Genomic DNA, 14,286 nt, shown 5'->3' with positions numbered 1-14,286 from the left:
GCACTGAGTGACAAAAACCTGAACATGCAGACACCCAATGGTTCGCAAATTTAACAATGCAAGTCATCTGAGAAAACACAAAAATGGAACAACATAGAACGAATGCCAAACAAATCCCTAATTCTGGAGCAAATTTAAACCACACCAGACAGACAGTTTTTGTTTCTTGTTAGCCCACTAGTGCTGGCTTAACCCCCATTCTGGTGCGCCGGTTCAGAAAACAACAGATGTTGATGCTCAACCTTGATGAAACCCTACAGTCATGATACTGTAAGAGCCAGACAACATTTTCAGTTCATTTTAAAACAAACTTTGTTCACATGCCTGAACATGAACATATGGAGCTAATTTTGTCCTAAAACAAATATGTATCCTTAACTACAAAAAATAACTACATATTTACATTTGATGAAAGAAAACATAAGAATTGCTTCCCTTGGAAGAATTTGCTAGGGTGTTCAATGTGGTTGCTAAGGTGTTCTGAGTGGCTGTTTACAGTATTATCAATAATGATCTGAAATAGCAATTCTTAATTAAAAAATTAAGCTAAAATACATTATCATGGCTTCAAAACAAAAAGATATATATATATATAATTATTGTTATTATTATTATTAATATTATTATTTTTTATATTTTTTTTAAGCAATAACAGCTTTTTTGGCTTTGGCATTAAGATTATAACTGAGACAAATTTAAGATTTGTCATTTTTCATAAAAACAACTAAATGAACTGTACCTGATTAAAAAGCTTTTCAATGGATCAATCCCAAAAAAAATCTCAGTGTAAAAATTGTGCAGTTCTATAAAATATGAAAATAAGCTCTAAAAATTTATTTCAGTTTTTGATTTCACAAATTATAAAAATGGAAACCTTTACAACCTGCCTTCATTAAACATGATAAACCACTAGACAGTGTTAACGGTAGACTGCAAAGAAATGTATTGCTGTTAAACCTGTTTAAATGATACAGGTCAGCACATTAACTTAAATAGTTAAAATAAACAATAAATACTTAAAATAAAAAATAAAATAAAACTACAGACACTGAAAAAAACTAACTTAACTTGGACAGCCATAGTGTAACAACTAAAAAAGTTTTCCTTTAATGTAAATTTGTTAGGCTTTTTTGCCTGTCTATTTGTCTACCAAAAAAACAAAATCTGTTGTCCAATTTTCCAGATGGCCTAATCCAAAAAGAATTTGCAACAAAATTATCAAAAAATTATGAGATAATAAATGATCTGTATGGGGGTATATATGGCAGTTTTCCCTGTGGTATCAAAAATGGTCTCGAATATTGATATTTTTCAAGGTATCGTATCGAAGTTGGAAATTCCAGGATCGTGACAACACTAATATATATATATAATTGTCTGACTGCTTAGAAAAGTAGAAGCACAACGCACAACAAGCAGCAAGATTTGAGGTTTCATTCACATTCATGGCAAGTTTGAGCACTAGTGCCTCAGCAAACAGCAGTAATTAGAAATGTGGGTACATCAAAGGACAGAAGAGTAAAGAAAGGTCCAGAAAATGTCATTTGGAGGAGTGGCTGTGACTGACTATTGGATGTGTCAGCCTGCAGATGGAGGTCAGTGCTGGAGAACGATGGCTTTAGAACAGACTGAGGCTGAGTAATCACTGTGCTGACATCACAAGTCCTAAATCAATACTGGACAGAAGATCACACCCAGTGCCTCCCTTCCTGCAGATTAAGCCGTTTAAAAGGTACAATCATAATTGCTTACAAAAAGCGCCATATCCACTTCCTGTCCTTACATTCTCTTTGTGGGTTTAATTAGCAGAGCAATGACACGCTAATAGGAGCAAGACAGCCTTCCCGGAGGAGGGGTGGGCAGAAGATTGCTAGCTTTCTTTATCCTGTGTTGACTTTCCCAGGATGATGAAAGCGAGATCTGAGAGTGTGTCCTCCTGACCTCATAAGATGAGCAGAGTGTGAGGTGCAATTTTTGCTTCGTGCCTGCAGGGCTGATTATGATGGAGATGAGGCTGGCATAGGCTATAGAGTCGCCATACAGTAGCGCAGACCACCCACACCCGCCTTCCACCACACAGTCAGCTGCGCCACTCTGACTCACGGCTCGCTGGCCAAATTTCAACAGAAAATCTGACATCACGAGAATGATAACGACTCAGGTTCAGCCAAGGATCCAAAAAAAGACTAGTGATCTTCGCCTCTTGATTCTTGAGTGCTCCTCCCAAATGAAAGAATCAATCTTGATTTAACACAGTGCCCTTCAGTAAGACTTGCCTTCCAGTGCTACAGATAGTAAAATGCTGGGGTATGAGTAATTTTATATCATCATAACTGTGGGTTTTATATCACGTCGTAGTTACTTTTGTTGGAAAAGGTTTATATTACACAACAAATAATGACACATCCAGTATCAGTCCAAGTTTCACAGCTACATAGTATAAAGACACAATAAAACACAATAAAAGTCATATTATAAAATAGGGCTGGGAGAAAAAACTATCGCGATTTTTTTTTTTTACGATTCTAAAATAAAAACAATTATTCCAGAATCGATATGAATTCAAATTCAATTGCTTTATTTATGTCCTTGCTTGTAGATGAGGTTGACAGAAGTTAGCCACTTTCGTTCCAACAGAGGATGAAATGTGTCTTTATCTATGAGTGACGTAATATCCCAAGTGGACGTGTGGAGAAGAGACGTGAAAGCACTGAAAAGCCCTCGCGCTACTCACATGCAGAGAGAGAGATAAGACAATAGAGCTGCACGATTGTTCTTTAAAAGACTGTGATCTCGATTCAAACACCCACGCGATCTTTCAATTCGTTGTCTATTAAATTTTGACAAAATCATATCACAATATTCAAAGCTGTGTTGGCGCTGCCGCTGACCCGGAGAGTTGTCGTGAAACAGCTTCACAAACAGTCTTTTTAACCTCATAGTATCATTATTTCTGTGATGCAATAGTTACAATTATCATAGAAGTACTTGGATAAAAGTTTAAAGTTCAAATATGAACACTGATGTCTACGATAGCAACTTGGTGCTTAAAATAATGCATTTATCGATTACATTGTTTCGCCACTAAGTGTCGACAAGTGACTGTTAAAAAATGTATTTGTTATTGAATAATTTATTCAAGAGAATGTAGTATTGTATGATGTTTCTGAAATAAAAGTCAGAAAGATGTGATGTTTTGTTTTTGTAAATATAACTCATCTTATACATCATGTACAATCTGTATAAGTGAATGATTTAACTTTTCCCGATGGTCTAGTGTTTAAAGGCAGGGTAGGCAGGTTTTTTCTAAAAAACTTTTTCCCAAATTTGTTTAAACTGTCTTTATATACCAATACATAATTAAAATGTAAGTACTCTGAAAAAGAGAGTATAACAATCGAGTGTCTGTAGTCCTCTCAGGGTTGCAATAAACACAGCTACTTATTCCATTCACTCCACCCCCTCCCTTCTGGGCTCCTTCCAAAGCCACGCCCCCAAAACACATGAACGCGCGATGCCGACCGCTCAGCTGGAGGACGCGTTTGCCAGCGCAGAGCGTAAAGCAGCGCAGTGCATGTAGTGACATCATGTCAGAATCACATGTAATAAAATGACCTAACTTTATCATTATGAATATAAACAACTAACATGGCTGTTAGTACTCACTATCAAGCTAGCATATCGATACTGGTAAAGTTTAAAATATATTGAGTTTGATTCGGTAACGAGCTAGTAACAACGGCATGTGGGCAGCTCCTGTAGCGGCAGGGGTGGTAGCCATGGTAGCGAGGGAGAGTGACAGTCGCCCAGCCAATCATTTCATTCGTTCCGAATGGAAATAAGTAGCTGTGTTTATTGCAGCCCTGAGAGGACTACAGACACTCGATTTTTATACTCTCCTTATCAGAGTACTTACATTTTAATTATGTATTGGTATATAAAGACAGTTTAAACTAATTTGGGAAAAAGTTTTTTAGAAAAAACCTGCCTTTAAACAAATTGCAATATAGAATCGCAATTCTTTAAAAAAAAAAATTAAAAAAAATATTCGCAATACATATCGTATCGGCACCCAAGTATCGTGATAGTATCGGGAGACAGGTGTATCGTCCTAACCCTATTATAAAACTGAGCTGACATTAAGCCACGCTTTACGTTCTTAAGTTTATATAACTTTTATGTAAAGGTGTAATAAAAATTTCATTATAATATTACTTGTGATTTTTTAGACATATTGATATACTATGTATATACACAGTACATAAACATACAATACATAACACTTTAAAAGTATACCTTTTATTATAATATTTCAAAGAGAGATAGATAGATGGATGGATAGATGGTCTGAAAACAGACACAATTTGGTATGGTGGGGTTTACTGAGGCATGTGCAAAAGAAACTGGGGGAACAGAAACAGAACAGGAGTTGGACTGTAAAGACACAGTGTACCGAGTAAAACAGAGAGAGAGAATCGCCTGAAGCATCCCACTTATTTCACCCTTCACTGTTTGTCGATGATAACAGCCTATGCTCTCTTACACACACTACCGTCTGCAGTCCAAAAAAGCACAGAAATAACTCACTACGCACACAGATAACAGCTCTCGTGACAAATAACGTGGCAGAGAATGGCCTTTTTGGACTAGTGTTTGGAAAATGAGGAAATTCCATTCAAGCATAGAAGATCAATCAAGCCTGTGTGCCAGCATGCTCCAGTACAGCTATTTGACAGACCGGTAAAGTAGAGAAGAGCAGATGAAAAGATGTAGAAGACACATCAGGGTAGGTGCTACCTGCATTCCACCTCCGTTATTTAACATAAATCCCTATGCGTCTAGACAATTCATTAATTTGACAGATATACCAGTGGAGTGCGTATGCTATGGGACACTGAAACACCATTAGGAGCTGACGTATCCTGCCATCTTGAAACTAAAGGCAATTACAGAGTGCCAGCTCCCATACAGAAGCTGCCACTTATGTGTATTCTCACCTGTTAATAACTTATTCATTCCAGAGCCATATATTCAAGAGTCAAGCAGCATAAATCACACACACAGAATTAATGCACATGATATAAAAAAAAGTCTCACATTACATTACAAATCTCACATTACATTGCTGCAGAAGCTTTTGAGATCCAAGTAAACTGTTGATGTGCAAGGAAAAGATTTCCTGAATTAGGCCTAATATTTTAAAGTCGACGTAAAATTAAAACTCACTTATTGATCTTATTTTAAACAATTCTTTTTTTTTTACCTCAAATTTTTTAGCAAAATTGTATCTTCTGTCCCATCTAAATATCCAATCAACAACAGATGAACAGAAGTCTCAAGTCCCACTGTCCCACCCAACATTTTAATTTATTTTCCAATATTTATTCCATATTTTATTTATTCAATATTTATTCCATATTTTTCTATATTTTTCAAGTTTCACTCGAATTGATCATAATGCTGAAAAAAAGATGACGCTGTTTCTGTTTCATCGCAACTTTAACCAAATGTAGTTACATGTATGTTCAACATATTGGAACCTTATAGTTTGTCTGCCAATATTTTGCCACTTTTAATATAAATTTATAACATCAAAGGTAATCTAAACGTAAAAAGGAAAAAAAAATAAAAAGGGAAGTATGCACAATACATCCCTTACAGAAAAAACACATGAATTTCACATGTTATCACATGTTTTCCACATGTGATTACATGTGACCTCATGTGATCACATGTGTTCTCATGTGAACAACATGTCACCACATGTGAACAACATTTTACCACATGTGAACAACATTTTACCACATGTGAACAACATTTTACCACATGTGAACAACATTTCACCACATGTGAACAACGTCACCACATGTGAACAACATTTCACCACATGTGAACATAATGGAGCATGTGGCACATGTGGAAAACATGTTTCTATAGGTTATAATGTGGAGCTCATGTGAAATATATTTGCACATGTTGTAAAATAATTTTTAACATGTGAATCATGTTTCCACATCACAAATACTGTACATTTTCAGCTTCTTTGTAATGGGAAGTTGTCCCATTTTGTCACAGTCATACTTAACTTCAAGTAAGTGCCAGTTAATAAATAATCAATTTTAGACTTAATAACGACAAAAATGTAAACCATATTCAATGTTTTTTTGTGTGTTGTTACGTCCTGAGACGTATTTGTGATTGGTATTAGAAATGTTTTATAAGTTATACATAATCATGTCGAGAGAAAGCCCACCCAGCACCAGACGTCATTAAGACATTGTTTTTTGGGCTGAATCAAGTCGGCCCGTCATAGTCTTAATTTAGCCCAAAAATAGACGTTGACATTTGGGCTTTGTTTGGTCCGTCTGTTTTAAACCACATTTAGCCCTAATATAGCATAAATACAATTAAAGCCTATTGTAGCAAGTGAATAAATAGATTGTAGAAATAGTTTCAAAGTTACGTGTCACTGCACATCCCAGAAATACATTATTTGTGAACACCTATGTTCGTAAACCATCTACCTACATGATTTGGTATAAATCCAGTAAAAAGCGCTCCCTAGTGGTTTGTATCTCGTTGAAAACTTGTGCTGAATATTATTACACCTATATCTGAACATTTGTTAACAGTTACTACATTAAATATGCCTATAATGCATCCATAAAAACATTAAACATCAAAGTAGTTTAAACACTGTAGACCCCGATAAACAACAGCACTATTAATATATTCACATGTGAATATTAATATATTCACATAGGCTATGTAAAGCACTGTTAAATATTGAAATACATTTAATAGATTTGAAATACATTTAAAAAAAATAGCCTACTTAGAATAAAGCTTTGTTCTTCGTGTCACATCTGTGAATTTGTGTAGAAAACGTTCATAATTATATCATGTAGTTTTTGCTATTTTGTTTCCACACCGCGTTTACCATTCCTAAAGGTAGGCCTATATATTATATTATAATGTAGCCTATTATATATATATAACTGACAGACTTGTACGTTTTCAATGCTTTTATATTTTCATTCTATTTACAGTTTGCGATGGCCACAAGCCTACTATCCACTTAATAATGTATCAAGTTTCAGGATATTTTAGCTGATTATCAAATAATTCACTCCATCAATTCAAAATGTATGTAAATGCTGCGTGACTTCTACGTGTTTTAATGGGCGCGCGCGCTGAATATTCAAGCAGCATTTGAACTGGAGCGGAGGGCGTTACCATGGAAACGAGGCAGCAGCTCAACTGACAAATCAGCGAAACTCCGTCTCTCACTGTTGTTTTAACTACTTTAAGGTAAGTTTAGTCCATAAAATTACACAGATTGTACATACAAGTGTTTCTGAGACTTTCTTTCATGTAAATGACTCGCTTCCGTTGAATATTTACTTTATAGAAATGGCTTAGTGTCTTCGCAAAAGTCTGTTAGCATCTCAACCGTTAACGTTAGGCTAACTTGAGGTAACTTAACATTAAGTTAGGTTAACTATAGACTTGAGCTGTAAGTATGGGCGTTTAATCACATATTATGTGTAGATGAGATATTTTGATAGTTTTGTAAAGGTTTTGCTGACAATTGGTCAATGGATGAATGGGAATAGTCTAATTTATTTAACCTAAAAGTACGGACTGTATGGTTAATTCATAGTTATCAAGTGACGTCAGGATGCAGCGAGCTGTACTTGACCTGGAGGGCAAAATAAGCCTTTCCTCCATTGCCCACCAGTCATTTTTATCAGGTTTGTAGTTAGTATTAATGTAGTAAAACAGTGTTATTAAAAGAGCAAATTCATACCACTTATTCATGATGCATACTTTGTACAGGTTAGCAGATGAACACAGAACAAGTTATTTATAACATAATAATAGTGTTTGTCTTCTCCCCTTTACAGTATTGTTTGCCATCTAGTCCTGATCACAGAGTTTAGCTCCCAAACCCAATAAAGCAGACCTGAGCAGCTGATCAAGGATCACCAGAAACTCTGCAGAACTTTGGTCTGGACACCAGTGTTGTAAGTTCAGAACATATTGCAGGAGATATAATCATACCTGCAAACTTGTCGCTTTTCGGCGACAATCGCCGTTTTCTTGGTCAGTTGGGTCATTTATGTGAATCGCGTAGAACCGGAGAGTTTTTGTTTGGGGGGGGGGGGGGGGGGGGGGGTATTTTCATCAAATGATCAAATGAGATCAAATGGCAAACGTAATGCAAGCGGAACGAAACTGCTCGTTATTGTGTGGTTGACGGACCGTTTATCAGTTTGGACCAAAGCAGCGCGAGCCGATCTTGATCAAGCGACACTGTAATACACAGCGCTAATAAGATATCCAGAGTAAAGAAAGCATTTGAATTCGCCACAGAAGTAATAACATCGCTGCGAGATCTAGTGAGAAACATTCACATTTCTCCGTTATTAACGGATCAAACAGTGCTGACGTGGAAACCAGGAAGAAACTGTGCCACGAATGAACTATCCAGTGTCCACAGATCAGCAACATTCACCATGGATTTACTGTAGTAACACTTAACTGCAACCATGGAAGTTTGGCAGGAATAGTCTGCTATAATGCCTTCAGGTAACATTACGTCGGTTTTATTTTGACATTATGAATACAATTGCTGCCCTCAAATGTTAATCTGAACTAAAATAAACCTTTGTTTATAACTACTACAATATTTTTTCCAATGAGCTGTTTTGTTTTATATGCTCCTAAGAAGAGTCAATTATAGCTCCAGAATTGCTCAAAGTAAAAAAAAATATCATACTTTATGATGTTAGTTTTAATAAAAAAAAAGAATAAAAAAAAATAAATCAAGGAAATTTCTCTGCCATTTCTTTCTTTTTGCTGTATCAAAAATGTACCGAACCGTGACACAAGTGTATCGTATCGAACCGAACCGAACCGTGAATTTTGTGAACCGTTACTACCCTACTGTTTACACAGCAGCTGAAGTGAGAGTAAGTGTAACATAAAGCAATTTGGCAACTGTCTTAATCTCTTGTTGCATGGGATGCGCCGCATACCTGGACCGCATATGCGCCGCATAATCTCCCCCCCCCCCCCCCCCCCCAACACTGTCACCTTTTTTACTCTCAGGAGTTTGCAGGTCTGTATAATATCGTCTCTCAAGGTCCACTTACGCAGAGGTTTACTCCAACCTAGTCCAGCACACCTGAACAAGCTAGTCAAGGTGCTAAACTCTGGGTAAATATCACTCAGTTCTCTAGCTCAGTAGTCAGTGGTTAATGGCCGTCTTTATCACAAAATCCTTACAGTGCACTGAAACATTTGCTCCCTAAAAGCTCACTATGTTATCGGAAATTCTGAAGCTCAAAACTTTAATCACACAAGACAGTTCGCTACAAAATTACATGTGATAGGCACTAGCGGCGCCAGGATTTTGATTGTAGGCGCTTTTCTGCGGCACTGAGGACAGCGGCTCAGTAGCCTACCTATGCATAATTAAGCATCAAAAAAAAAAAACTGTAGGATTTTTTTTCTTTCTTTTTAATACAATTACAATGTAATATTTTCAATTGTTTAATAACATTATAGGCCTATTATTTTTAGTTTATTAACAGTAGGGATGCACCGATCCGATACTCAGTATCGATATCGGCTCCGATACTGCCATTTTTGGCGGATCGGGTATCGGTCAGATGAGGCCGATCCAAATCCAATATTGTGTGTATACTATTCTGTGTTATTGTTAAGCCACACAAAAGGCACACAAACATTATAAAGCACCATACATTTTTGTGCACAATATTATAAGTGTTCTGAAGCCATTATATAGTATAATGTGAGATATAAATGAATATTTAAGTCGTTAAATTCAAGATCACGTAAATGTTTCTCTCAGCTGCGGCTGTCAATCATTCTTCATTCAGCATTCAAACAGCGCGTCGCGTTCGGTTACGACAGTTAACACGATGAAACTCTCTCCAAGATGATTCAATGTTACTATTATTATACTTGATCTGCAGATACAGGTCTATGGTTTCGCATAAAACAACTCTTATCTTGCTGGATTTTATTGCTGTACCTTAATCATGTTACTTTCTACCGGGTGTCTGTTAGATCATAACACTGGAGAAAAGTCAGAGCACTATTTGTTCTTCACACGCACAGTAACTGAAATTTAAAACTGTTAAAAGAAAATGCTGAATAGACTATTGCATAGATAGATACTGTATAATACACTACGCATCAATATGTATTTTCTTTGTGCTTGAAACTTTTCAATGCGGACTCGACGCGCTGCGCGCTGTGACTCATGTTGCTTCAAGCGCATCATTCTGCGCTCGGGATGCGCATAAAAGCGCTTTGTGCCGCACTGTATTGGAGCCTTTCATATCATAATACAGGGACGCAATGAAAGATTATTAATAGCCTTTCTTGTTCTGTCCTATCTATCATATGTTGCTACCTCATTAAACAGCTGTGCTATACAGTTAAAAAATGTCTCAATTTTATAGTAGGATATAAAATAATTGCTATTAATTGCTAAGTTTTACCAGATTTAGTGTTACACTTATTGTCTCTAATTTGTTCCCCACTAAACATTTTTTTTTTTTCACAAAATGTTCAGATTTTATACAATTATTGTGCACTCGTGATTTTTCTAGACTAAATTTTACTGAATTATCCACTAGTCTAGTTTATAATAGCATTTATGTCAGATTATGATCATATATTTTTTGTTGTTGTTGTTTTTCTTTTTTTCAGTTCTTATTATCAGTTCAACACAGAGTTATAGAAATTCTACTTGATTAAAAAAAACCTGTGCTGGTATCAGTACGGATCGGTATCGGCCGATACTCAGAATTTTTGGTATCGGATCGGTTCTGAAAAAATGGTATCGTTGCATCCCTAATTAACAGCAACAACAACAACACACACACACACACTTCTCTGCATATCTTCAGACAAAATAAAGATATCTGACAAAACAATGAAGATATTTTACAAACCAACTGCCAGGGATGTGCAAACACTTTGTATTGTATAGCCATTGTATGTGTATTTCAATTATAAATACGTTACAATATGGAGTAAAATTGGTTGCAACTCTGGTTTCATCACAAATTTAAGGAAACAGGCCTAACTAATATAGTGATGTTACATTATTTTATTTTATAAGCGTCAAATTATTATTATTATTAATTTATTTTATTATTAATGATAAATTGTACTTTTATTTCTCCATCAGGGTGTAGCCAAAGTGATGCTCTGTCGTCATTGCAAGTTTTCTGACAAAAGCCAGTCAATTCTCCTACAGCAAGATCTACTGAAACACTGGCACGTGACCAGAACACTTCACTGCATTTACATACATTGTGTGTGTACATTCAAAACCAAAGGGTGCGTTAAAGACTCATCTGCCAAGATTTCACTCTGAGTTCAGTGATATCTGTGAGGAGAAGACATATTGCACTGCCCTAATCTTTGATTGTTTTTCTATCCCAAAACAGGATGCCTGCTGAAGGAGACACAGAGGACTGAGACAATACACTTTTTTTAAATGTATAATTTTAATTTGGTTTTGCTTTGTTTGTTTTAAACATTCAATTTGTACTGCATATTTTGAAATGAAATAAAAGCTAAATTTGAATTATTTGTTTTAATGTTGGGAAACATGGCTATAGGCCCTACAAAAGAACATGGTAGGACTACCATTTTCTGTGGTATATTGCTGAATGATTTTTACATGGGTTTCACATGAAGTTGCAGGTTTACGTGGGGTGTAGGTTTAACATAGATTGTTGATGGGTTTCAAATGTTATTCCATGGGTCTCTCATGGAAATTTTACGTTTCACATGTGATTATTGGTTTCACATGGAAATTTCAGGTTTCACTTATGATCTCATGGGTTTCACATGTGATTTCATGGGTTTCACATGTGATCTCATGGGTTTCACATGTGATTATAGGTTTCACATGTGATCTCATGGGTTTCACATGTGATTATAGGTTTCACATGTGATTTCATGGGTTTCACATGTGATTATAGGTTTCACATGTGATTTCATGGGTTTCACATGTGATTTCATGGATTTCACATGTGATTATAGGTTTCACATGTGATTTCATGGGTTTCACATGTGATCTCATGGGTTTCACATGTGATCATAGGTTTCACATGTGATCTCATGGGTTTCACATGTGATTATAGGTTTCACATGTGATTTCATGGGTTTCACATGTGATTTCATGGATTTCACATGTGATTATAGGTTTCACATGTGATTTCATGGGTTTCACATGTGATCTCATGGATTTCACATGTGATCATAGGTTTCACATGTGATCTCATGGGTTTCACATGTGATTATAGGTTTCACATGTGATTTCATGGGTTTCACATGTGATCTCATGGGTTTCACATGTGATTATAGGTTTCACATGTGATTTCATGGGTTTCACATGTGATCTCATGAGTTTCACATGTGATCTCATGGGTTTCACGTGATTATAGGTTTCACATGGGAATTTTACGTTTCACATGTGAGCTCATGGGTTTCACATGTGATCACATGTGTTTCACATGTGTTTCACATGCAATCACATGTGCAAATGTTCCAAAAGCACACATTTCCCGTGTGCAAAACACATGTTTCACATGTGATCCACATATTTCACATGTGCAAAGTCACATGTTTTTACATGTTAAATTTCACATGTGCAAAATCACATGTGCATGTGGTCACATGTGATCACATGAGTTTTTGCACATGTGAAGTTCATGTGTTTTTTCTGTAAGGGATATCCAATATCAGTCAGTTGATTTGGGATTTTTAATACTTAAAGCTCATTTCCTGTTACCTTTGCTGCCATCTTACGCTCACTTAACCTTTAAGAACACTTATAATTTAATAACACTGTTAAAAGCAATTTTCTTTTTCTAAAAGCAATCTTTTGTTAAAAGATGCTCATGTGAGCCTATACCTCAAAGCTGTTTTTAGCCAGTCACAAAGCATCATGTGTGAACGTGTGTTCAATGCACAAACACATTTGATTAAATGGCTGAATGAGATTCCTGATTAGGCTCATTGCTCTGTGATCTTGGAAGATATTATAGTTGCAACACAGTAATTAGGTGTCTTATTTGTGCCTTTAAACCTTTGCAAGCTCCAGGGTAACACATTAAGCAACATAGTAAGCCAACAATATTAATATAATATTCCATTTTTAATCCAAAAACATTATAAGCCATCAAATAAAAAGGGTTATTTGTTGGTATCGATGGTTCCATGAAGAACCTTTAACATTCATGGAACGTTTTCATTGCACAAAAGATTATTTATAGTGGTAAAAGGTACTTCAGATAGTTAAAGAGGACCTATTATGCTTTTTAACATTTTCAACTTTCTTCAACTTTCTTTAGTGTGTAATGTTGCTGTTTGAGAATGAAAAGGGTCTACAAAGTTACAAAGCACAAAGTCCACTCTGAAGGGAGCTATTCTCTATATCAGTAAGCACTGTTTCTAAACTCCCTGAAACGCCTCGATTTTAGTCTTTAGTTTTCTTCCGGGTACGTACAGGTCACAATATCCCTCATTTAAATAATTCCTGCCCAAGACATATGGAAAAAAAAATAATGATATTTCCGAAAGTGCCCGAAGCAGTTGACCAATCACAACACATTGGTCCAGCCAACCAATCAGAGCACATTGCACTTTTCGGAAAGTGGGGCTCTATGTAGACAGGAACTAAACGGAGCGTTACTGACAGATTAGGAGGAGAGGTGCTGCCACAATGTAAAATAAGTAAAAAATAATAACGTGTTTTTTGAACATTCAAGCATAAAAACCTATGCTTGTAGACCCCAAAAACAAAATCAAGACTCTGTAAGGGCATAATATGGGCGAGGCGTGATAAAATATTTGTCATATTTTTGTAGTATTTCTGTACCTAAATACTAGTGTTAGACCTACCCCCCAAAAAACGACCCATTTGTATCTTTATTCTATTGTATTTATTTGTGCTACTTTTTCAATTTAATTCAAAGATTATATAGTATATAATGAAGTCAATTTGAAAAATTTTTGGAATCTTATGAACTTTAAGTCCATTTTGGTGGATTCACAAACTGAGGAACACAATCCATGTGCAACCATATACAGTAATGCTTAGGGTCAGGTCGGAAGACAGTGTTTAGACCAACGATTCCTGCGGTGATTCCACAGGACTATGATTGAAGGCCATGATGTTTATACAACACACACAGGGCTATATATCAGAGTGGAGAATTGTTCACCAGGAAA

General features: G+C 36.0%; 1 protein-coding gene and 1 long non-coding RNA gene across 2 annotated transcripts in view; one reads left to right on the top strand and one right to left on the bottom strand.

The window, feature by feature from the left end:
• grik4 (glutamate receptor, ionotropic, kainate 4) overlaps positions 1-14,286 on the bottom strand; it is a 426,911-nt gene that overhangs the window by 401,110 nt on the left and 11,515 nt on the right. The gene's annotated exons all lie outside the window — the stretch shown is intronic.
• On the top strand, positions 7,530-11,889 carry LOC311296344. Its single transcript, XR_014628569.1, has 3 exons — positions 7,530-8,027; positions 11,231-11,382; positions 11,493-11,889. It is a non-coding gene; the product is annotated as an uncharacterized lncRNA (long non-coding RNA).

The sequence above is a fragment of the Rutilus rutilus genome (assembly GCF_951802725.1).
Source record: "Rutilus rutilus genome assembly, chromosome: 9".
Taxonomy (NCBI): domain Eukaryota; kingdom Metazoa; phylum Chordata; class Actinopteri; order Cypriniformes; family Leuciscidae; genus Rutilus; species Rutilus rutilus.
The sequence above is the reverse complement of the archived record's forward strand: the minus strand, read 5'-3'. Positions and strand labels throughout refer to the sequence as shown.